This window comes from Rattus norvegicus, chromosome 8, assembly GCF_021556685.1.
Source record: "Rattus norvegicus strain SHRSP/BbbUtx chromosome 8, alternate assembly SHRSP_T2T, whole genome shotgun sequence".
NCBI lineage: Eukaryota > Metazoa > Chordata > Mammalia > Rodentia > Muridae > Rattus > Rattus norvegicus.
Window position 1 is genome coordinate 107,770,328 of NC_141541.1, and position 24,943 is coordinate 107,795,270.

At 49.4% G+C, this 24,943-nt stretch overlaps 1 protein-coding gene across 6 annotated transcripts in view; it reads right to left on the minus strand.

The window, feature by feature from the left end:
- Positions 1-20,348, minus strand: part of Mras (muscle RAS oncogene homolog) — a 53,684-nt gene extending 33,336 nt beyond the window's left edge. Inside the window, exons 1-2 of one of the 6 annotated variants that reach the window (XM_087560551.1) lie at positions 19,973-20,348; positions 16,453-16,519 (exon numbers count right to left, since the gene is read on the minus strand). The gene's annotated coding sequence lies outside the window, so the exon portion shown is untranslated. 6 annotated transcript variants of the gene reach the window in all.
- Between the last annotated feature and the right edge of the window lie 4,595 nt (positions 20,349-24,943).

Sequence of the window (24,943 nt, forward strand, 5' to 3'; positions counted from 1 at the left end):
TCTGGCATTTAAAAAAAAAAAAAAAAAAAAACTTAGACAAACTGCCAACCTCAGAGTTGGCCTCAGCATACACAGGACTAAGGGAAATCCTCTCGGCCAGGCACTGGGACTGTATCCAAGGGGTCAGATGAATCGCACAGATAAGGAATAAGTGTAAAAGCCAAAAGGCTCGCCAGGACAAAATGGATCCGGAAAGCTCCCCAATACAGAAGTGTTTTTAGCTGTGTGTCTTCTCTTGGTGTGGGGTGGGGGAGATGGGGAATATGTTTTTCACCCAGAAAAAAAAAAAAATCAGACCAAATGAAGTCTTCGTAAATGGAATCATGAAGATGACAGGTTACACGCCTTACTTCTACAAAATAAGCTGGTCTCCGTATGGTACAGGGAAAGAGATTCTTAAACCCCACTCAAAGGCTCTGACTAAAGTCTCCACGGCAAACTCGGTTGCTGGATAGCCGTGGAGCAAACTGCTTATAGCCCCAGTGCTCTGCTCTTCTGGTGGAAATCACTGTTGAGTGTTAGTCCTTTGCTTTGCGGAACTGTAGGTGGCCCTTGAAGGTAGGGAGGAAGCTTAAGTATGGTTTCTCATCACAGTTTGTCACTCATCTTTCGTGTTTCTTTCCAGTTGTATAATCTCGGGCAAGCTTCCTTTCCAGGCCTTGGGATCTGCTCTAAGCATGAAACGAAATGGCGCTAAAAAATGTCAAACTCAGAGAAGGCACACATTCTCTCTTGCCTGCTTACTTTGCTCCCAGGAGCAAGAACGGCCCATCTCAGTCACGTGATTCCTAGCCGCGTCCTCTTTCCTCATTTGAAGTCGCGCTGCCACTTCATCTCCATTACAGCAAGATGATGTGGGCCTGTGTGGGAATGTCGCCCACCATTTAGGGCATTGTTTCCATGGGAAAGGCTCTGAGGTTCCAACACCCTCCACATAGGAACCAACTTTTGGAACAGCAGCCAATTGGCAGTGAAGGTAGCTGAGCTGGTTCCCACGGCAACCGTTGCTCCCAGAGCCCCACCCAGCCCACAGGCTGCACCAGCAGCCTAAACCATTACTCCACCAGAAACTTCCTCCTAAAAGGTCCTCCATGTTCCTTTTGAAAATGATTTTAATAACATGTATAGAAAACCTCAAGCATCTTTAAATTGAGAAGTACGCTTTGGGGGAGGGGTACTGTCGTTGGTGTCATGTCCCCTCTAACCCCTTTTTCTTTACTCATAAAACCATTTTACATGGAATTATTTTCTGAATTCCAGAACCACCTTCCCAAGCAGAACATCAGCTCCATTGGGATGACAGCCATACCTTGCCACTGCCTCACAGGGCTGGAGGGGTCTGTGTACCCTCTAGCCACTCCATCCTGCCCCATTTAGCCTTCTACCCTCTCTGCCCTCTCTTGTGCCAGCTCTCTCTCTCTCTCTCTCTCTCTCTCTCTCTCTCTCTCTCTCTCTCACACACACACACACACACACACACACACACACACACACCCCCTAAGAAGCAGGTGACGCCAACATAACCTTGTCACTCAGCAAGTTTCAAAGCATGGTGGGTACAGGGGGCCGTAGAGATGGTTCTGCTATTAAGATCACTGGCTGCTCTTTCAGAGGACCCAGGATCAATTCCCAAAATCTACATGGTGGCTCATAAACATCTGCAACTCTAGTTCAGGAGACCCAATGCCCTCTTCTGTCTTCCTCGGGCACACATGGTACACATATGGTGCAGAGCCACCAATGCAAGCAAAATCGTCACACACATATAAAGTGAGTAGATAGATGATATTGATAGATAGATAATAGATAGATAGATGGATAGATAGATAGATAGGCAGGCAGGCAGACAGACAGACAAAGGAAGTGTAGAGGGTATGTCTGAGACAATCTGGAAACAAGAGCTCAGTGGCTGTCAGTATGGCAGCCTAGGGGGTCAGTAGCAGACTTGATTCTGTGGCCGGGCAGATGATGCCCCATGATGAAACTTCTTCATCTCTTAGAGCCTCCATTTCCCCAGTGGAAATAGCACGAAAGGTGCCAGAGCAAAGGCATATGTGCAATGACAGGGAAACTAACCTGCCCTGCTTGCTCTTCCAACCTACTAGGTTCCGGTGACTTGGTTGAATTCCTTGTCCTGCATGGGTCTAAGGGCACCTGTGCACAGGAAGGAGAGAGGATGCCCAGGACAACAGTCTGCTCCCTTCTTCCCAGGTTCTATAGATTCCACAGAGCTTGTTTCCCAGAAGACTAGCCCCAAACCACTGTCCACTGTCCCAAGAGAGCTGTGCATGCAAAAGAAACAGTGCTGGCGGCAGACACCATCAAATGGGTCTGAGGAGGTCCCTGGACACCCAGGGACCCACCTACCACCTAACACTAAAACCAACAGTGCCCAGAGTGGTAGCAACTGTCATTCCTTAGCTGGCCTTTGCTGTGGACTGATCAGATGCTAAAAGTTGTGCTTCGAAGTGCCATTCGTCGGCGGACCTCGAATTCATTTGTAGCCTCACACAGATTCACCTGCCACTGTGATTCAAACCAGGGCCATTGTCCACCCTGTGGTAGCTTCCCTGACATTGACAACAAGGCCACAGATTGTTAAGAGGCCGCAGCAAGGGTACAAGTACCCCAGAGATGCCACCAACTGATACTCAACATTCTTTTAACCTCTCTATTTTGGCACTAGTGGTTTTAAAGATTCCCCCTCAGCCCAGCAGTTGGGCTGGGTTTTCTAAGTAACGCAGGCTGGGAGAGGAGGACAACGAGTTCACAGGGAACTGAATCAGTCCTGAGAAGCTAGTCTCATCTCTGTGATGTCTGGGTGTGCCCAGCACTGGGGGATGAGGACACGCTAGGGGGAGCAACCCAACCCGCGTGGAGGAAACAGCTCTGCATTCCAGGAGCTGCCCTTCCCTTCTGTACAATTCCCAGAAATGGGATGCTTCCCCTGCTGACCCACAGCCTGTGTGTTAGTAATGCAAGACCCGTCAGGGGTTTGGGGCACTTGGCATCTCTCCCTAAGACGTTCCCCCTCTCCTCTTGCCAACTCAGCCAGCGCTGCCCCTGGACCACTCATCACCTCCCAGCAGCCACCACTGCACCCAGCTCCCTCCATCCCCACAGCCTCGTATGTGTGTAAGTCTCGTTACTGAGGACCTTAAGCCCAAGTCCATATGATGAGTGGGTGGCTGAGAGCTACTCTTTCCCAAAGCCATGGCAGATGCCCCTGACCCAGGATGGGCCCCTTCCTTCCTTCCTTCCTCTTCTGTCCCTTTCTACCTAGTGCTCCTGACAGGCAGAAACAAGGTGATTGGCATGGATAGAAAACGTATTTGGCACTCCGGATCTAACCCACTGCCCCTCTTGTTCTCTCCCAAGCAACTCATGTAGCTGTCATCCTTTTTCTTGGGAAGGGCTTGGGGCCTTCACAGGCATCTTGCTTGGTCATCTTTGGATGGCTCTATCATTAGCTCATGTTAACTCAACAGCTCCTCTTTCTCCCAGTATCCCCCACCACCAAGAGAACCAGAAGGACAACACTGGAAACAAACAAGGAGAGGGCCCTAGCGACCTGGTTCACCCTGTACCTTAGGTTTATTCTATCATAGCCATTAACATTTGGGTTCTCCTCACAGGTCTAAGGTGTCTTCTGGACAGGGCCTGGGCACCCATCTACCATCTAGCACTGACTCTGAGCGGTGTGCTGGAGCCTCTGGCTGCAGTCGCAACATTATGGTCATGTCAACAGTCAACGTTTTACATAAACAATGTGTCGGAAACCGTTGGGAGATTCTGCTGTCCAATTAAGTCACTTAATGCTCAAGTACTGGTTCGATTAATCTAATTTTACAGTTCCAGAAACACAGGGCCAATGAGACGGCTTGGTGAGCAAAAGCATCTGCTACCAAGCCAGACAACCTGAGTTCGATCCCTGAGACCTACATGGTAAAAAGAGAGATCTGACTTTCACAAGCTATGCACACCGGGTGCCCTGTGTGTGCACATACACATGAGCTAAATAAATAAATAAATAAATAAATAAATAAATAAATAAATAAATAAATGTAATTTAAAATTAGAACAAGAACAACTGAGACACGAGAGAAGTTAATATAACGTCACCAAGGTCTCCCAGCTGAAAAGGAGCAATGTGGTTCCAGAGCCCCCACTAGCTCACCACTTTGGGCGTCCCCCAGTGGCTCAGTGAGCTAGGGAGGGGGTGTCAGAGTCAAGAGGCCATATCATTGGCCTCACAGACACAGAACAGCAAAGCAGGCAAGAGTAGGGCAGACGTAAGATCCTTTGAATAGGCACCCAGTCCCCACTGTAGGACAAAGCCTGCTGCACAGATGTGGTCCCACCTTGTGATCCAGAGAGGAAGTGGGAGAAACCCCTCCTTTGGTGTGGTATCACTCTCCTGTGGAACTTTGTCTATTCTCGGCGTTCCTGCCCCAGCCCACCCACATACAGAGTTGTTGCTTCCAGCTGAGCGCCTCACCTGGAACTCCAGACCAAGGAACCGGCGCTATGGCTTGCAAACTGGGAAGCTTGAGCAGTCACTCACCCTCTGGAAAAGTGGCAAGAGCAGCAACACTTGTCTCAGGGTGCTAGGAAAAGCTACATTTTGTTTGCTAGTTTGACCCAATTCTGACACAGAGTAACTCTTTAGGATGCACCAGGTAATCAGCAGCAGCAGCAGCAACAGCAGCAGCCTTCCAAACCCATTCCAGTCCTTCCTCCTGCAGGAAGAATCCCTACTCTTCGGAGAGTTCAGGGGTGGCGTGCAAACTAGAGGTTCAACAGACAGCTAGGTATAACTCAGTCCCTCACTACCCCACTGTTGGAAGGTTCTCACCATAGTCTGTCCTACCTTCATTGCGGAATCCATGCTGGAGGGTAGCATCTATCTCAGCCTGCAACGGTCCTTACAGTAACTCCCTAGGACAGCCAGCCTGCAAGTGCTCACTGACTTGACAGGAACCATGCTGTCTTCCGCATGTCTCCAAGAGCTTGGCAGACAGCTGCTCTCACAGCAGAGTATGCAGAAGATGGCACATTGCTAGTGGGTTCCACAATCAACAGTGTCTCTCTCAAGTTATAAAATACCAGTGCTCTCTACCAGAAAAGTAAGCCGTCTTGGTTTGTTGGGTGTTTTGGAGAGTATATCACTGGGGAGACAAGCCACAGGGCATAAGAAATAGCAAAATTACACCCAAGTTCTAAGAACAGTAGACTGGGTAAGGAGCCAGTGTAGGAAACTTCTCAGGACTCATATCTGCTCACAGTCTAGAACACTGGTTCTCAACCTTCCTAATGCTATGACTCTTTACCACAGTTCCTGTTGTGGTGACCCTAACCACAAAATTATTTCACTGCTACTTCTTAACAGTAACGTTGCTACCGTTGTGAATAGTAATTTAAATATCTGATATGCAACATCAAAAGGGGTCACAGCCCACAGACTGAGAACCACTCACTGGTCTGTACCCTGATGCTGTAATGCAAAAGTCTGGGAATAGGGGCATCTTAGCCATGCTGGGAGCTATGGGAATGTCTTCTGGTAAAGGAAATGCCAGAATGGAGTCTTGGAGAACTGTAAACAATAAGCAAGCATGTCCCAGGCAAGGAACAGAAGCTGCAAAGCCAGGAAGCTCAGAAGCATGAAGCCAAGGGCGTGGGGAATGCTATAAGCTGTGAGACATGGCTCAGTGGAGAACGCCAATATGATCACACAGGATAGCGAGGGTCGGAGAGAAGCCAGGTGTCATTATCTTTGCACCTTTACACTAGCGTGGTGCAACAGCATCCGTCAATGAAGGAACCAGTGGCCAGGGCTGCAGGGCTAGACAGGTGAGGCTGAGCCTGCACACGCTAGAGGCTGGTGGATCCTTTCCTACCCACAGGCCAACAGTCCTGCAATTTGGCTTGCGGCATAGCTGCCAGTGACCCAGGGCCCCGATTCATTGTGAAAGCCACAGGGAGATTACACAGTAGGCAAATCCCAGCAGAGCCTGTGTGAGGCTGGATAGAGCACACAATACAAACTCAAAGTACTAGAAGCTTAGAGAAAGGGGACTCAGGGGAAAGACTAGAGAGTGGGGAAGGGTTGGCTGGTAACCCAGGCAAGGTCCAGCGGGCTCACCCAGGTCTGAGGCAGAAGCCAAGGGAGGATTGCTACTCCATTTTATGAAGGGACTTGTGGTACTGAGGCATTTGCCCAAAGGTAGCAAGTTAGTAAAGGGAGAGGCTAAAGCTTTTGCTGTCCCCCGAGCCCTGGCAAGTTGCAAGACTACAAGTTACTCTCTCTTCCTAGAGTCGAAGGGTTGACAGGGGCCTCACGTCTCAGGATCCATGCAGCCTTCAAGTCATGGTCCTTACCTGGCCTCTGGAACCCCAGCTCTGCTTCTCATTGTGTCTCTTAATACATCATCAAAAAAGGTGTGCGCGTGCATGTGTGTGCGCGTGTGCGTGTGTGTATGTGTGTGTGCAGGGAATGGGAGGATTGCAGCCCAAAGGTGAGGAACAGAGCTCCCCTTGAAGTGCAGGCTCTGTGAGGGTGAGGCTCCAACTTGAGCAGCCACTGACAGGAAAGGCAGACGTGGTTTGCTTTGTAAATCAAAGTTCTCAGTCCCTGGAGGTGGGGGCAGGCATCAGTTAATATTTTCCTAGTACTGGGACAGTCTCACCTGCAGCTAAGGGACAGAATTTCTTTAGCCTGTCATGGGAATCTGCATGTGACCAGGGAGGTCACCCTGGTGGGCCTTGCACAGGAAGGGTTCCCCATACTTAGGGCTTCCCAAACCACAGCCAAGCAGTCTGCAGTGCTACTCTGCCTGAACTGAACCCTCGTGGCTCCTTTTACCTCTTCACTGCTACTCCACAGTCCTGCCCAGCTCAACCGTGTACAGACTAGATTCAGATAATATCTTCCTGATGCTGTGACCCTTCTAATACAGATCCCCCACCACCATAAAATTACTTTGTTGCTACTTTATAACTGTATGTAATTTTCCCACTGTTATGAATCGTAATGTAAACCTCTGTGTCCTCCTATGGTCTTAGGTGAGCCCTGTGGAGTGGGTCTCACTGACTGAGAACCAGTGAAAAAGTTAGCGCCCCTTCCCACGCACTCAGGCAGGCCCCTTTCCCGCCTCCCCCACTCCAAACTAAATCTCTTCTGCTTTCTTCCATTTCTAAATCTCTTCCTCATTTCTTCCATTTACCTCAAATTCAAAACCAAGGTCTGGGAACTCTGCTGCATGTGGCTTTCCTACTCAGTGGCTACAGTCTGCTCCAAACTTGAGCTCCTTTCTCCAGCCCCATCCCCCCAGTCCTTCAGTCCTGTTACTCCTTAGCTGCCCTTGAACACAAAGACCCTCCTGGAAGATGGTGCATGGGAACCTGAGACTTTCAGAACAGAGCCTTCTAGACTTTCCTTCTGCAGCTCAGCACCCCTCCCCCCATATAGTCTGTGTCCAGACTAAGTCCTAGCAGGGTGTCCTTAGGGGGCAGGGACAGTGCCCAGGCCTCAGGTTGTTAGTACCTGTAGGCAGCCTTCCAGTGAGGGCCTTCTAACTAAACTCCCTCCAATCTCTCTTGAAGGAGCTGCCTCTCTCTTCTCAGGCCCTTTTGCACTATACCTCAGAAATGCTTCTTTCTCTGGGTCCCACTCTCCCTCATCCTGTGGAGCCCTTTCTTTCAGTCTATGGAATTTTGGGCAGACCCCCAGTGGCAGCTATTATTCACTGCCCCACCCCCACCCCCAAATCCTAAAGAATAGGGTTCTGGGGCTTGGTACATGTCTAGCTGAGGCCTGACCCCGCGCAGCCATACTGCCTCTCTTAAGGAACATGTCCCTCTGTTCCACCCCACCCCACCCCCCCACTGTCAGATTCCTTGGCTAGCATGGAGAAAGGAACTAAAGGCAGATGCTCAACGACTCTGACCCAGCTGACAGCTGCAGCCAGAGAATGCCTGTGCAGGGGCAGATGTTTTGTTTGGGTCCGTATTTGAGGCAGGGTCTCCCTGAATGGTTTAGGCTGGCTAGTAGTTTGTTATTCTGCCTGCACCTCCCAACAGATAGCTCACCTTTTTAGGGTACCTAGAAGTCTAGGTTTTTGTATCAGAACTTGTGATTTTAAACCACTGTATAAGCCAAACAAATGACCCCCCTACCTTATGATGGTTCTGCCCCGGGTCAATGGCTACTTCCTTGGCCCTTTTCATCATGCACACAATCCTAGAGCTGAGGTGGCCTGGGACAGATGTCTCTTTACTGCTGGCCTGGCTTGGATCTGGCTGCAAGGAGCCAGAAGAGGAAAGCAGTAGACTTGACCCCATGCAGCTATGAGGGTTCCTCAGCCTGAAGGAAAATTTCCAGGGGCATGTTCACAGAGAGGGTCATGCAGCCTGCCCCAGGAGTGGCTCAGACCCAGGGAGGTGGAGGGCAAAAGGCACATTCAAAAAAGATACTGTTTTCCTCATTTATTTTCAAAGCATCCAACGCTATTATCAAAGAATGTGAACATTTTTTAATGCTTGACCAAAAAAAGGGAAGAAACAGGGACTAGGCTCTTCCCAGAGGTAGAGTGAGGTAATCTAATTTCCATTTTTAAAGAGTAACCAGATGGATGGGCCAAATAAAGGGGAAACTTCCTGGGCATGAGACGAATGCGCTGATGGGATTTTCCTATGTCTCGGGTCACATAGAGGAGAACCAGCTACCGGGCTCTGAGCATCCAACCAGGGCTCAGGAAAGAGAGAGTCCTTTCTCCGTGTGTGACTCTAACAACCCAGGATTCTAAGTTTTCTAGCTGAAAAAGCAGGGGGCAGCTTGCCACACGTCCTCCTGCAAGCTCTATGGATTTCTCTGTTCTCCCTGTTTTCTCTCTGCCTCCCTAACCAAGCAGATCTGACTTGGAAAGGAGAGGGAGAACAGGCAGAATGGTCATCACTGACTGGGCAGCCAGTCTTCCCCCAACCTCTGTGGTTATTTTATTTTTGTTTTCTTTTTTGAGACAGGTCTCACTGTGTGACCCTGATGTCCTAGCACTCACTCTGTAGACCAGGCTGGCCTCAAACTCACTGAGATCCACCTGCCTCTGCCTCCCAAGTGCTGGGATTAAAGCTGTGCACCTCACACTTCGCTCCCTCTGCTTTCCACATAGCACTTCCATTCAAAACCATTCATCTGGGGGCTGGAGTTGCAGTTCAGTCAGAGTGTTTGCCAAGCATGCATGAAATCCTGGGCTTGACCCCCAGCGCTTTGTGAACCACACAAAGCAGCTTACGCCTTTATCCCATAACTTGAAAAGTAGAGACAAAAAGATCAGGAGTTCATGGTCATTCTTGGCTACACAGCAAGTCTAAAAGCAGCCTAGGATACATGAGATGCTGTAGTGGCAAAAAATAAAGAAATAAATAGTGCCTATCTGCCAGCTGTACAATCTACAGCAAAGTAACAAGTGTGCAAAACTATTATTGGTGAGTGTCAGACAGCAGCAGTCCACTGAAAGTAGAACCAGGCTGAGGCCTATGGCCAGAACATATCATTATAATACCTGTTTACTAACTCCTAACCACATACCAAGCTCCATAATAGTAACTCCCCAAACTTTCAATGTGCCTTGGACTTGGTGAGATTCCAGTTAGAGAGCCCTGTGCTCTACCATGATCAAATTTCACATGCTGGTACCTCAGGCTTAGTTTTACATGATATCTTGTGACTTCCCCATGCCATGGCCAATGCACATCCCCTACAGGGTCCCGTCGAACATCCGTGGACTCACCAATGCTCCTCACAGATCCTCTATCAAAAAGAAACTCCACCCCAGGTTTGGTCGTTAGAGACACAGTCTGACTTTAGAATTTATGCTAGCCTTATTAATGGCAGTACCCATCCTACAGCACCCGTGCTCTCACTGTGGATCTACGATACTGAATCCTGCTTAGAGGAACTTAACAGACCTTTTTGGGTTTAAAGGGTGTGGCTCCAGCTTAGTCTAAAGTTATCGATGCTCTGCTATCAAGTGGTGGAAGCTTAGAGTTTTCACCTCTGGAAGAAAGCATCCAGGAAAATGGATCCCTGGGAAATTGTAGTAAATGAGGTTTGAGAAAGAGAGGGACAGCCGCTGAAGAAGTTCTCCAAGGGTGTGACCAAGCAAGAGGAGAATATCACTCATTGCTACCTCTGGCTCTTGTGAGCCATGGGCACTCCCTAAGCTCTTGGCAAAAGCCTGTATAACACAGTACTTCGTCAGTAGGACTTAAGGAGCAAAGAAGCCAAGAGTACTGGACACACATGGGGCACAGCAGGTAGCTGGCCCTGGAATTCAGACAGTCACTAGGCATGGTCCTCAGCCTCCAATATTCAGAAATACTGTGGATATGGGTTTGTTTGCTTTTGGTCTTTTTCACTGATGCTTAGGTAATTTTTAAAAAATGCTACCCTTGGAGAACTCTAGTAACTTCCTTAGGAAGACCTGAGAAGTGCTGGGTGCCCGCCTCCCCCAACACATGGGAAATTGAGGTCCCACCCCAGGGAAACTGGATTAGAAAGGAAAGGGATGGGGGCAGCTCTTCTATTATACATGTGGAAGGCTCACAGGAATAGAGAACTCACTTCAGATCGCATAGACAACAGAGAGTAGGCAGAAATGAGAGCAGAGGCTTCTTCCAAGAAAGACAAGCCAGACAGTCCCTAAGGGCAGGTTGCCTGCTCTGAAGCCTAACTGGGTGGCCCAGGCCCCTGTCTGACACTGATGGAGACCCAGCCTGGGGCAGAGCCACTCCACCCTGTCCTATGACATTCCGCCCACTCCAAGGCTTTCTCCAAACTCTCTGCCCATCCTTCCTATTCGCCCACACCAACCCTAAATAGAACAGTGCCTCTGAACGCTTGCCCTATTAGAATGGTTATTTTGTTAAGGTGCCAAGTGGCCAGTCCCTGCACCCCTTACCATCCTTCCAGCCATCCCCAGTTGGAGTCCACGAGTAAGACAAAAGCTTTGTTCTTTATTTTTATTTCCTCCATAAAATGTTAAACATGCAGGAAACACCCACCCAGTCCCAGATAAGTGGACTCGGCCACCATCCATGGAGGGAGGGTGGAGCGTGGGTCAATGGGTGGAGAGGACAGGAGCTGGGAGGCCATCTGGCCTTAAATGCCAAGAGGGTACCTGACCTTTGGAGAAACCGATTTCCTCAGCAGGAAAAGGGCTTGGTGTGTGCAGTGCCTGACCTTCCCACCCTCTGCCAAGAACCCCAACCTGAAGAATGTGGGTGTGGAAGGATGGCTGAGGAGACACATCCTATACGCATTTTCAAAATATATATATATATATATATATATATATATATATATATATATATGTCCCCTAGGCATTGGGACATCGCCTCCACCCTTCTTCCCTCCTCTCCAATAAAGCAGGCTTTGAGAGAGCACACCACAGGCTATTTTGGGCTGTGGGAGTGATTCCTGAGGAGGTGGTACTGGCTGAGAAAGATGCATTGCTCTGGGTCTCTCCACTGAAGCTCTGGTTTCCACAGTCGCTAATTAAAACACAGAGAGGTGAATTTGGGGTTATCTACAGAAGAGGGGCAGTTTTCCAGAAAGTATGCTGGGATTCTAAAGGATGAAAGGAAGAAGAACAGTAGATAACTTGAAAGTGATTCTTTTGAAATGAATGTAAACATGTAACACTTTGGGGAGGCAGGAGTCTATCCCCAGGTTCCTCTTAAAGAGCTGGGTGGCCCAAGTTCCCTCTCAATTGCTGGTGATCCTCCCAGTCTGTGTCCAGCTCCACATAAGTACCAACGATTCTAATCTCAGTGTCGGTATATACCGTGGGCAGCCCAACACACCGTCCAGGTTCTTGTAAAGCCAAACTTTTCTTTAGAAATTAAGTCTGTAACACAGCACATTCATATATTTCTGTGTAATCAAATAGAACTTAGTTCTAGAGCATATGCAACTGCTTTTGCTGGTGCCACCTGTATAAAAGACGACCTCTAGGTCCTTTCAGCCTTGGTGACTTTTGTAACACCTCCATCAGACAGAAGAGAATCCAGCAAGGCTGATCTCTTGCTGGCAACTCAGTAAAACGTATTTCATCTTCGACAGATCGTATTGAGGATTTGCGGACCCCCTCAGGTCCCCAGAGCATATTATAAGACTAGTTCAAACCTCAGCCCCCCATTAGTGTTGCGCTTGAAAAGATCTGCCAGTAGGGAAGGCCTTCCAGAACAGTCTGCGTCCCCACCAACAGCTCTACCAGAAAGCAGCACTCTGCTGTTCTTACAGAAGGCCCAGTTGAATGCAGATTCAGACTGTGGGTAGACAGGCGAGGTTGCCTCCAGTTGTCACCGGGAATGTCCACCCTCTGCAGCCGAACAGCTAGTTATCTGTGCTGGGCAGAGGAGAGAACCCCCTACAAAATCCCCCATCCCGGGGCCCATTCTAAATGAAAACCTAGAACATGCAGTGTTAGGGATCAGAAAGCGTCTCCACTGGACTTGGTCTGTCTCCTCAAAGGTAGGCCTATACGTCTGTTTATGGAGTTGGGATTTTTGGTTGGTTGGTTTGAAAAGCTCTCAGGGAGAACTTTCCCTCGGGATGGAGACCCTCCAACTCTAAAGACCAGACCGAGACACCACAGGATGTAATCAGCAAGAGGATTTGGTTTATTGTCGGGATACACAGGCACAGGCACCTGCGGGCGCTTCAGTCACTCGGGGGACTGGCGCGCCCCACGGAACCAAGGATGGGCTTTTATAGGATTTTGGGGAGCAGAAGCAAGCATACAGAAGCAGATGTATGGTTACAGGGATATAATTGGTGAATTCTAATATGGCAAGGGTTTAGCCCGGGGGCAAGTTTCCTAGCTACCTTCCTGAAACATAAGGACTGACTCGGCCCCCCAAGGGTTCAGCCCGGGGGCAAGTTTTTTAGCTACCTTCTTGGAACATAACGGCTGACTCGGCCCCCCACCAGGGTGTGGGATCTCTCTCGGGGCTTTTTTCATTGTCAGGTGCTCAACCGAAGTTGTCCTGTTGCCAGGCCTTCAACCAAACACATACTGCTTGGCAGCCGCTGTGTACTCAGTGTTCTAACCTTTCCCTGAACCAGTCATCTTAAGTACAGCCTTACAAAATGGCGTTACTGCTGCTAAGCTGGGGTCTTTCAGGTTTGGTTCGGATTTTTTTAAGACAGGGTCTTTGTACAGAGTCCTGGCTGTCCTGTAACTCACTCTGTGGACCAAGCTGGCCTCGAACTCAGAGATCCACCTGCCTCTGCCTCCCAAGTGCTGGGATTAAAGGTGTGTGCGGGCCACTATACCTGCCCTATCCTTCTGTTTTGAGACAGGGTTTTATGTATTCCAAGCTGGCCTTGAACTCACTGTGTAACTCGGATGACCCTGAACCCCTGCCTTGACCTCTGAAGTGACAGGATTATAAGCATGTACCCCCATGCCCAGCTTGCACCTAACTGTGAGGTCAGAATATGGACATTGACAATGACTGTTCCAGATGGACTTCACAAATCATCAGGTTCTAAAAGGACAACCACAGTTCTTCTGTCTTTTCCAACCTCCTGCTCCAGTCTCCATTTAAATTACAGATGGTTTAAAAACGACTAAATTCTGCTCCGAAACCCAGTGATCGAGGCAGGTATTTGTGAAGACAGATGGACAGGCTTGAAAAAGACCTTTGAGAAAAGTCAAAGCCCACCAGAGGAGGATGGCACTTTCCTCAGCATCTCAGTGGGGGACTCACTAGCATTTTCGGTGGCTTACCTGGACATGAGGGCAAAGAGACGTTTAATACATGGAAACCAGCTACGGCCCTCGACAGGCTCATGCTGGGCCCAAACTCACCAGGCCAAATGACCAGGCTCTTTAAGTCCAGTGCTACCATGGGAAGGATCAAGTACAGATAAAACAGTCATACCCGTCCTTTCTGAGTCATGGGTTCAGAGTGTTCGTTACGTTAGCCTTCATAGTTTTCTTTTTCAAGATTAAAAACTCTAAAGTGAGCAAGTGATTTAGGGGTTTATCTGCGGCTGAGTAATAGAGCCAAGGTTATCGAAGGTCTGTCCTCCCAGCCCATTATGAATCAGCCACAGGTTCGCCTCTGTGTTTCCTGCTGCCTACGGTGGTGTTTTCGGTGATTTCGTGTAAAAAGTATCCCGCCTCTCTCCGTACAGGCCCTGCCCCATGGCGTTGACTACGTAGAATCAAACCTCATAGCACCAGCAGAGCGGGGCTGTTGTTTGGTCTGCATCTTCGGCAGATGCAGCCGAAGTGACATGCGCCTGAAATGGAACATGCGCAGACGCCTCCCTGGCACTGCATCTCTGAGCTCCTGACGACGGAGACCGGTTTAACCTTCCAGTATCCTGGTTTCCACAACCATAAAAGGCTAACAGGAGCCAGGGACACTGTCATGAGCAAGTGTCGCCACTAGAAAGTGTCCGGAACAGGGTTAAGTCCCCAGGTCGATGCTGAAGGGAAGATGGGTAGGCAGATGAGTGGGCAGGTGGATGACGGACAGACAGATGGATGGATAGAAAGACAGACAGATGGACAGATGGATCCGTGGGTGGATATATAGATGGCCACATAGACAGGATTATCTTTAAACCAAGCCACCGAGGAGAGGCTGAAGAAAGAAAACCCATCTATTCCATAAAACACTGAACTGAGCGGTTTGTGTGGGTCAGGGTAAGGGATGAAAGGAAAGACCTTTGATACAATGAGCAAACTTCCCAGTGGAGCAGCCCACCCTGAAGGGCAGTAGGTACCTTGTCTCTACAAGGGTCCAGGAAGCAAAAGTTGACACAGATGAAGAACTCCTCTATGGAGAGCGTCCTAGCCTTAACACAGGGGGACAACTTCACACTCAGGTCATATCTGACCATTCATAATCTTCACTTTAAAATTGTATTTCCCTAATAAAAATTTTTCTTGCAGGAGGAGGTGGGGGGGAGCACCCTCACAGAAGCAGGGAGAGGAGGGATGGGATAGGGGGTTCCAGAAGAGGAAACCAGGAGAAGGAATAACATTTGAAATGCAAATAAAGAAAATATCCAATGGAAGAAAAGAAAAAAATTGTTTTCCTTCCTTTCTGTTCTGATCAAACTTCATTTGTTCCTTTGCATGTTTGTTTCTGGGTATGTGCACACAGAAGTCAGAGCAGGCTTTGCGGGAGTTGAGGCCTATCCATTTACCATGCAGGTCCCAGGGACTGAACTTAGGCCAACAGGCTTGGCAGCAAGTCCCTTTGCCTACTGAGCCATCCCACTGGCCCTCTTTGTAGTTTCTGAGTCAATCTCATGTGGCCCAAGGCTGGCCTCAGACTCACTGTGTAGTTTAGGATAAGGTTGAATCCCTGCTTCTACCTCAGGTCCTGGGATTACAGACGTCTATTACCACACCTGTCTCTAATTCTGTCTGGAACATTAATCTAGCAAGATAGCCATTGAAATAAACAAGTCTTGCATGATGACTGCTGGTATTTTTTATTTTATTTTATTTTTAGTAAAGCATAGTAAGAACTACTCACTGTCCGAATGGGAGATCAGTCTGTCTGTCTGTGCCATGTCGTAAGTTAACTCCCCCATTCAGATGAGGAACGGTTCTGCTGGGTGTTACTCTACGTTAGATGTGCTAGAGGGGCCTGCTGAGTCAGGATTCTGTTATCTGAGACAGCCACAACACTGATTATGCCCTTTCTCCTGGCCTTTCTGGTCTCCCAGCAAATTTCATCTGTGTATTTCATCTAATCCCTATGACAACCCTGGGCAGAGAAGCCATAGACAGAGCCTAGGACTGCACAATGCAGGATCCACCCAGGCCCTCAAGACAGGGCCAGGACCAGGACTGAAGTCAGAGCTTCCTCGCTGCTCATTTTAGCCCACCACTCCTTGCTACAGCATCAATTCCATCCTTGGTGGTCTTCAAAATCTTACTAAGGGAACGATCAAAATACAGATGATGAGAGGTAGTCTCAGGCCAGGCTATGCAGACTTCTCAAGCCCTTCTGAGACTCACTGTGTCACCTTAGCAGCTGAGGAGACCCAGACTTGCATTTGGCCATCTGGCCATCCTCAAGCCCATCTAATGAAGCTGCCGGGCATATTAAAGAAAAACAACAGGCTAAATTCACGGGGTGGTTTCATGCCTCCCATGGGAGAAATGCCTGAAGAAAACTCTTGGAGCACACAAGTCAGCTACAAAGGTTTACAGGGGAGTCCGGAGGTGTGGAAGGCAGATTAAGCAGGGCTGATGAGGTGACGCTATCAAGGACCTATAGAACAAAAGATGCCACTGAGACCTGCGTAGCCGCTAGTATGGACTCCAGCCTGACCCCTGGCCCTGCATCCAGGACACAGCTCCTGTCTCAGACCCTCCCAAGGAAGGCTGCAGGTTGAGAGCACAAAAGCACAGACCTTACCTCAGCCTGAGGGCAGTATCCCAGCCGCTGTAGATTCTGGATTCTGTCTCTGTCCCTTCAGGATGCTCTAGAGATGAATAGTACCCAGCTGTGACAAAGGGACACACAACAAGTCTCCAAACACCATTGCTGAAACAATGGGCATTAGACCAGGGGTGGCCAACCCGTGGCTCGTTTTCTGAGATTCGTAACTGCCCCCAGTTATATGCTATGACTGCTAATCTTATTACCTGGATGAGATTTAGAATCATCTAAAAATCTAACCCCGCCTCCCAGGCATGTCTATGAGGGTGTTTCTAGAGATGTTTAATATAGGAGGGAATACAGGCATCAGAATGAGCTGGTGCCCCTGAACTAAATAAGGAGGAAGCACGTAGAAAGCCAGCATTCATCTCTCCTGCTCTCTACCTACGGATGCAGCATGACCAGCCAACTCTTATTCTCCCTGTCCCAGCTAGAACCACCCTCATCACCTTGCCTTCTCTGTCAGGAGGGGCTGAACCCTCAAACTGTCCATCAGTCAGCATGAACCCTTCCTTAAGTCTCCTTTTCCAGTCTTTTTCCAGTCTCCTGCCATGGTGACAAGAGAAGTAACCAACACTCACGCTTGACTCTGCACATCGAACAACATTCTCTGATGTTCTCGTACACGTAAACAGCGGCTTCTCAAGATCATGAAAACCGTGAGTCTAAACTGCAAGCCTCATCCTTCTTGACTACCCACATAATAACTGACTGGAAGGGTACAAGGCTCTCCCAAGAGCCAAGCGAGCCTCTGGGAGATCTGAGCTGTGCCTAGCCTATCCTTACTTGTGTTTTGCTACTTGCAGCCCAATGCATCCCTGCAGATTTAGACCACAGGGCCTAGAAGCATCGTATTAAGCTCTAAGGGTAAGGCTTCAGAGTCTACGGACAAAGCGTATCTCAGCATCTGTATCATGGGCACCTGGTACGCGCTCCAAACTGCAAAATGCTCAAACCCAGCTCCTCCAGTTTCCCCATCTCTCCATAAAGGTCTGGATGCCTCATTGCTGGCTTTTGCCTGCACTCGTACCCTTTAGATACTAGTGAGCATTCCAGCTTTGCACATGAACCTAATATGTTTTCTGGTACCTCCAGGGAGGCGCACTGTCTGGGGCATTTCACTGGTAGACAGGATTACTGTGATAATAACACGTGTCCAGTATAGAATAGAGATCCCAGTTTTCTGAGAACCGAGTAGATCCAGAGGCTGGCAAACATGTGATGTTAGGACTTGTCACTCAAAGGGCTCAATCCATTACCATCCTCCCTGGTTCTGAATGATGATCGCTGGAGCTCAGGGACCAAGCTCAGGGGGAAAGCGACTTGCCACCTTATAAAAGGGTATGAAATATCTGGGCCTAAAACTAGAAATAAATAAAAGTTCTGTTTGTCACCAAAACAAAACAAACAAACAAAAACAATCTTACAAACGCAGCCAAGAATAGCTATGTGTCTCTAATCCCAGCACCCAAGAGGCAGAGGTCAGAGGATCTCTATGAGTGCCAGACCAGCCTGGTCTACACAGTAAGTTCCAGGCCAGCCAAGGCGTTGGAAATTGCTTTAGGCAGGAGCAAGGCCGACTGCTCTAGGGGGTAGTCAGTCACCTGCCTCCTCGGAGGGCCTCTCCTCTCCATAAGGAAATGTCAAGGTCACATCTGGGGGGTGGGTGGCAGTTCCCAACAGAGCACTGGACTTGCTTAACCTCCCACTACAGAGACCAACCTTGAATCCCACTGCAACAGAGCCCCTCACCTCCCATCCCCCGGCAGAGAAAGGCCAAACCATGCCATGAAACACAGACAGGGATGCTAACTGCCTGCTGGGTAGTATGAGCAGACCCATGAGTAAACACCAGGGCCTGAAACATTTTCAGCCCCAGTCAGCAGGGACATGCAATTTACAGGAAATAAGGAGGTTTACGGAATGTTAGCAGCTCAAATTTCTGCTCAGGGAAAAGGGGCAGGGGAAACTCTATGAACTGCCTCAGTGAAAGTGCTTTGTTCATAGCTAAGCCCTGACGTGCGTCAGTTATTAGCTGCCACCTCACATTTCAACCCACCCCTGCAGAACGTGCGTGCGGACTGGTACGCTGTAAATGCACAACACAGCCCACACAAGCCTCGCACCCCCAGCATCTTAGAGCCTCGCTCACAACAGGCCAGAATAGACACATGGTCAAAAGCACAGGCTTAGGCACAGTTCTGGTAGGTTACCTTCCTATTTCTGGACACCATAGCAATAGCATCTTTCTGGAGGTGTCCTGTCCGAATATGGGCGAGTGTGAGGGCTTGGTACTCTGCTTCTAAGTCTTCTCTGCTCACTCCTCAGCCAGGCGGACCTCTGGAGGCCCCATTTCTGAGCGTCATCAGACTCTAATTTGGTCCAGAGAATCAAAAACCATTGTAACCCAAGAAGACTCCCCACCACCAGGAGCAGGCCCCAGCGCTCAGGTCAGAGTTCAGGTGACACTGTCTTTGTCCTATTCTCCAGAATGCACTTTGTCCCCAAGCCACCTCAGCTCTGCAGGGGGTTCTAATGTGATGTCAAGGGCCCACTCAGATGACCACATCTGCTCTTCTGAACAGCCGTCCCTGACCTAACCCTGGAGTAGAAGCTCTTAAGCTCTCCCACTGACCACCTTGAACTGTCACTCAGTTTGTGCCCCTGCTTTCCGAGCAGAACAGGATTTGGCATTGAGCCTGACACACGAAGAAAACTGGGCCCACATCAGTTTAATGAGTGAGTGCAGGCCCCAGTTGTGACCAGAGAGCCAGCCCCAGCAACCCGAACCCGGGGCGCAGTAAAGAGTTGTTTATAAAACAACAGTTTTTTATTATCCCCATGAATGTGCCATCCCTCCGCGGATCCTTACCCTGGTTTACGCCATTTTAAGCCGGGAGAGCCCCTACCCGACCCCGCAGCCCATCTCCCTGCCGAGTCCTTACCCCAGGATGACTACAATCAAAGGAGTCTGTCTGAGCGCCGGCCAGGCCCTCCTACTTGGGTCGGAGTGACGAGCGACTTCTCCGCTGCACACCGTTACGCCAGAGCGGGTGGTAGGGACAGAGGCCACGCACAGCCGGAGCCCGCCGCCGCCCGGGTGCAGCCGGGTGCAGCGTAGCGCAGCAGGACCAGCGCGGAACGGGCCACAACGCCGGCCACACCTCCAGCCCCGGAACGGAACAAAGCGCAGGGCTGCCGGGTGGCTCTCGGCGCGCTCCCGCCGGGGCTGGGTTCCCACCCTCGGCCACCGCCTCCTCGCTCGCACGGGGAGGAGGGAGCGCCTCGCCCGCGCCCGCCGGGCCCCGCGCTGCCGACTGACGGCTCCGCGCCAGCCAGCGGGGCCGCCGCCGCCGTCCCCGCCCCACTGCCGCCTTAAAGCGACCGCGCACCTCGCACCTCGGGCACTTTCCGAGTGGCTGCGACGACCACCCAAACACTGTGGGCCCTGGAAGAGCTGGCACAGGGCAAGGGTCCCTCGCCTGCAAGCACTCACCGCAGGGACCTACAGCCCGCGAGCCGCTGATGAGCCTGGGACACCTAATCGGAATTCGCCCCGGGCGGCTTTAAAAGAGCCGGAGCTTCAATCTTTAACTCTCTGCCTTGGGCTGCCAACTTCGGGACCTGCGGGACCAGCGAACGCCTTCCCAGTCCTCGAAGACTCCTGTCGCTTCAACCACGTCCCCAGAATCCCAGGTTTCCGAGGGCCTGCTGCTGGCGTTAGCTAGGTGCGAGGCTTCAGGCCTCAAAATTAGTGCGAATTGGCTAGTGACCTGGACAGGAGGCGGTGACGGTCACACACCGTTTAGCTGTTCCACTCGTTTGGAGTCATCCCCTCACCCTGGCTTTCCCTTTTACAAGACTTGAGATATGATCATATAACGCTGAATATATGTTTTTAAAGGCGTACGGTTCAGTGGGGTTTTGGTATAACAAAGTTGTGCAACCACAGTTATTTCTCTAATTCCAGAACATTTTGGTCACTACTCCCTTCCCCAATAAATAAAAAAATCTCTGTGGTTAACCTTTCCCCAGTCTTCCCTCCTCCCAGCCTCTGGAAACCTCTAATCTGCTTTTCAGCCTTGGTAGATTTGCCTATTCAGAACATTTTCTATAAATGGAGTCATACAACATGTGGTCTCTGTGACTGGCTTCTTCCACAGCGTTTGCACACTGGATGCATGCGGTTCCATGCAGTGATGCCTCAGACAGACTCATCTCCCACTTTGTGCATATGAAGCATTGGTTTAGCCATTCATCGATCGATGGTTATCTGCGTTTCCTCTTTCGCGTGTTGTAAATAAAGTGGCTAGAATGTTACCAGTCTTTATGTAAATACGTTGATTTCTCTTGGATACAAACACCTCCAGTGGAATTGCCAGGACAGTTGGGCACCTCTTTGGGGGGATATATCTGTTCCCAAAGCAGCCACAGCATACTACACTCCCACCACTTATTCTTTATGTGGGTGGTGTACATAAGTGTGTACCTGTGCATGCAGTCACGTGCATGCACACAGCCGTGAGGGACAGAGGACAGCATTGGGTGTTGCTTTTCAGGTGCCAGTCACCATTTTGCTTTGTTTTGATCTTTGGTTGGGGGTTTGTGGTTATTGTTGTTGTTTATTTTGAGGGGTCTCATTGATCTGGAACAGAATGAGTAGGCTGAGCTACAAGCCTAGGGGATCTGGCTGCCTGCCTCCCTTCCCAAGTAGGGAGACCCTGACTTCTAGGGAGACCCTGGCTTCTAGAGCCTTGATTTCCATTTTTCGTTCTTGCCAACACTTGTAATTGTGTGTCTTTCAGATGATTACATGGGGGGTGGGGGGAGTGGTCTCTTGTTCAGTGCAATTCTCTCCTCCCTCTCCCTCTCCCTCTCCCTCTCCCTCTCCCTCTCCCTCTCCCTCTCCCCCGAGATTGGATCTCTGTACCACCACCTCCACTTCTAGGTCATTTCTGAGGACATTCTTTTATAAATGAGCCTTGTTGACTTGGAACTAGCTTTACTTATCCGGGACTGCCTGCCTTTGAATGCTTCCCCCCACCCCTAGCCTCAGGGAACCTCAAAGCTCTGTTATCTTGCTAGTGGAGCTAGAGATTCTGCCTAAGGCAGTTTTCCTTGGGCCTCCCAGCCACCACCCATCTAAGGAGAGTGTAATCTTTACATCCCTACTCCCATCTGCTGCTCTAAAAGCCCAGGTGGCCTTCAAGAGCCTCAGGGCGGAGAGAGAACATACTGGATGCTACTGAAAGTGCCTTTCACTGGCTGTAGGGAGTGAAACCCTGGACTAAGGAGAGGGGCCTTGAAAGTCAGAAGTCCACCTTGACTGACTGGGTCCTGCCCTGGTACTGCCTTTCTCTCTCATTTTTGTTTAGCTCAGGCCTCAGGGAAGGAGGGCAGAGGGCTGGGTAGGTCCAGCTCCCCAGAAATCCTTCTCCCATCTATACAGAACTGGGCCTCACACGGCTTCATCATTGTATGCCTAGGAGTCTTCAACAGTGAGTCTGCAGCTTCAGGCTGTCGCTCAAGATGGATATCTCATTTAGGCTGCCCCACCCCACCCCACCTGCTCCTGGAGCCCTGTAAGAAAGCTGTGGCTTAGTTACTGGTGAACCGACTTTAAAAAGAAATAGATGACTGCCCAGCAAACGTGAGTCCTCTGAGTTCATTGGGGGTGGGATAGAGGACTGACAGAGTACCCACCGAGTGCCGGGATAGAAACAGGGGCGTTAGGGAGAGAGGGCTGTGTGGGAGCACAGAGAAGAGCCCCTAGTCCACGGTGCAGAGGGACCAAGTGAGAGCCGATGGCTGGGCTAGGTCAGAAGATGGTGTGTGGGTGCGGGGATGTGTGAAACTAAACCCAACAGCCAGGCTAAGAGACATGAGACAAAGCTTGTATACTAAGGTATGACTGAGCTGAAGCCTTTGCAAATGGCAGATCAGGTGTGTCCGAAGCGTGGTGCACCAGAAACTTCTGGCCAAGGACCCAGAAAGAACACAGACCAGATTTCATGCCTTGAGGTCCATGGCCAGTCAGTGGGACAAAAGCCAATTCCTGTAATAGAATAAAGGTCAGAGCTGCTGGGCTAATACAGTGAGACCTCCTAGTTAGTGACAAAGCAAGTGAGCTGTACCACTCTCCCCCCACTCCCATCCTATCCCCCCCCACCTCCCCATCCCCATGCTGAACAATGGATTAGATCAGATCAGAGCTAATGAGAAGCCTAGAGTGGGCGGGGCCTCCAGGTCCTTACAGACTCCAGGCTCAGCATGGTCTGTGTGGATAAAAGTAGCTCTGAGCCTCTGAGCACTCACAGGTGATGTGCAAGCTGGTGGAGACAATGATGGCTGCGTGGACCTCCCAGTGCCAAAGGCTTTACCAGCCTTCGTCTAGATGTAAAGAGGTTTCTGGTCCAATCCCACATAGCCCACAGAGGACCCAAATTCAATCCCAGCACTCACAGCCACCGAACAACCACCTGTAACTCTCTGGCATATATATATATATGTGTGTGTGTGTGTGTATGTATATATGTGTATATATATATGTGTGTGTATGTATATATGTGTATATATGTATATATATATATGTAAACCTAACCCTAATATGTGTGTGCACATGTATACATATATATGTGTATAAATAGATATGTGTGTATATATATATATATATTGCCCACCCAGCACATGACGTTTAACATAAAATAAAATCTTAATAAAGCTACCTGATAGTGATAGCAGTTGGGACAGTAGGTCTGGCTCAGACAGGAGAGTCATAGAGAACCAAGTGAGAAACACAGTGTCAGACGTGTGCTACATCCGGGCAGCAATCACACCTGCCCATGGAAATCTGTAAGCACTCTGTGCTACGCGGTAATGATTCTAAATATCCCATGAATGATTAATACACGGAGGAAAGTGCCCATAGGGTTGATTAAGGGGGGAGAATGAAATACCCCAAAGGGTCCAAAAAGTATATAATTATAACTAATTATATTGCGTTAAGTCGTTTAATGGGAGATTGGGCACAGTTGTGTGGAGGCTTGACAGTCTAGATGACAGTCCCAGGATGACATTGAAACTAAAGTGCAGGGAGAAAAGCAGAAGCCCAAGTGACCGCAGCACAGAGGTTACACAGGGCACACTCAAATCCTGGTGGATTCTGGAGGGAGGTTCAGGGAAGGAGTGACAGAGAATTCTGTTGGCAAAGGGAGAGTTACGGGGAGAGGATTTTCTACAGTTCACGAGATCAACACAGATTCGAGGACTGTGATGACAAGTGTCACCAAAGACAAGTGCTGGTGAGATGTGGGGAAAGGACCCCCTTACCCACTGCTGCTGGGAGTGTATACAGCACAACTGCTATGAAAATTGGTGTGGAGGCTCCTCCAAAAGCTAAAAATAGAATTCCCATATGGCACAGCTATACCACGCCTGGGCACATTCCCAAAGGACTCTGTGCTACCACAGAGATGCGTGCACATCCCTGTTTATAGATGGTCTATTCGCCATGGCGAGGAAACGGACCCAGCCTAGACACCAATCTACAGATGAATGGATACTGAAAAACCGATGTGCGCACAACGGCATTGTATTCAGCTGTTAAGGAAATTGAAACTCGCTGGGAAATAAATGGATCTGGAAAGTATTACAGTAAGTGATGAGACTTAGTCACAGAAAAGGAAAAACAAGTTCATATGCAGATCCTAATTCTTATGTATTTGCATGTGTAAATGGGGTCTATCCAAGTGAATACAGACTGGGGAACTGGATAGGAGACCAGGAGTGGGGAGTGAGAGGCGTTGGTAAAGTGGGCAGGGGGGTCATAAAGCTGCACAGGACATGAAAGCAGACAGGTGGGGGGTAGAAGGAAGATGAGGGGTTAAAAAAAAAAACAAATGAAAAAAATGCCAAAATGAAAATGCATTTTTGGAAGCTAGTGCAAATATTTTAAATCTATTTTCCAAAACGAAAACAAAACCTCACATGCATGTCTATTACAGCTAAACCACTGAAAAATGAAAGATATTTGAAAAAGCAATGAACAAAACAAACTCCAAAACTGTCAGCCAGATGACTCCATGCTGAAGGATCTCCACAATCCCTGTGCATAATCCGTACGTGTGCACACACAGTGAGTGTGCACACACAGTACATGTGCATATACAATGGGTGTGCATACACAGTACATGTGCACACACAGTGGATATGCACACAGTGCATGTGCACACACAGTAAGTGTGCATACACAGTGGGTGCACATACACAGTGGGTGTGCGTACAGTACAGATGCACATACAGTGCATGTGCACACATGCATGTACTAAAGTAGGCGTAAGCGAAGTTTAAGTTGAGAATACAGTGGGACTGAGGAAAGCTAGGAAATGGAGTGGTTTATTTAAGGTGCAAAAGGTAGGAAACCCTAACTTTGAATCTCATGGTTACTGACCATATCCTCCAATGAGGA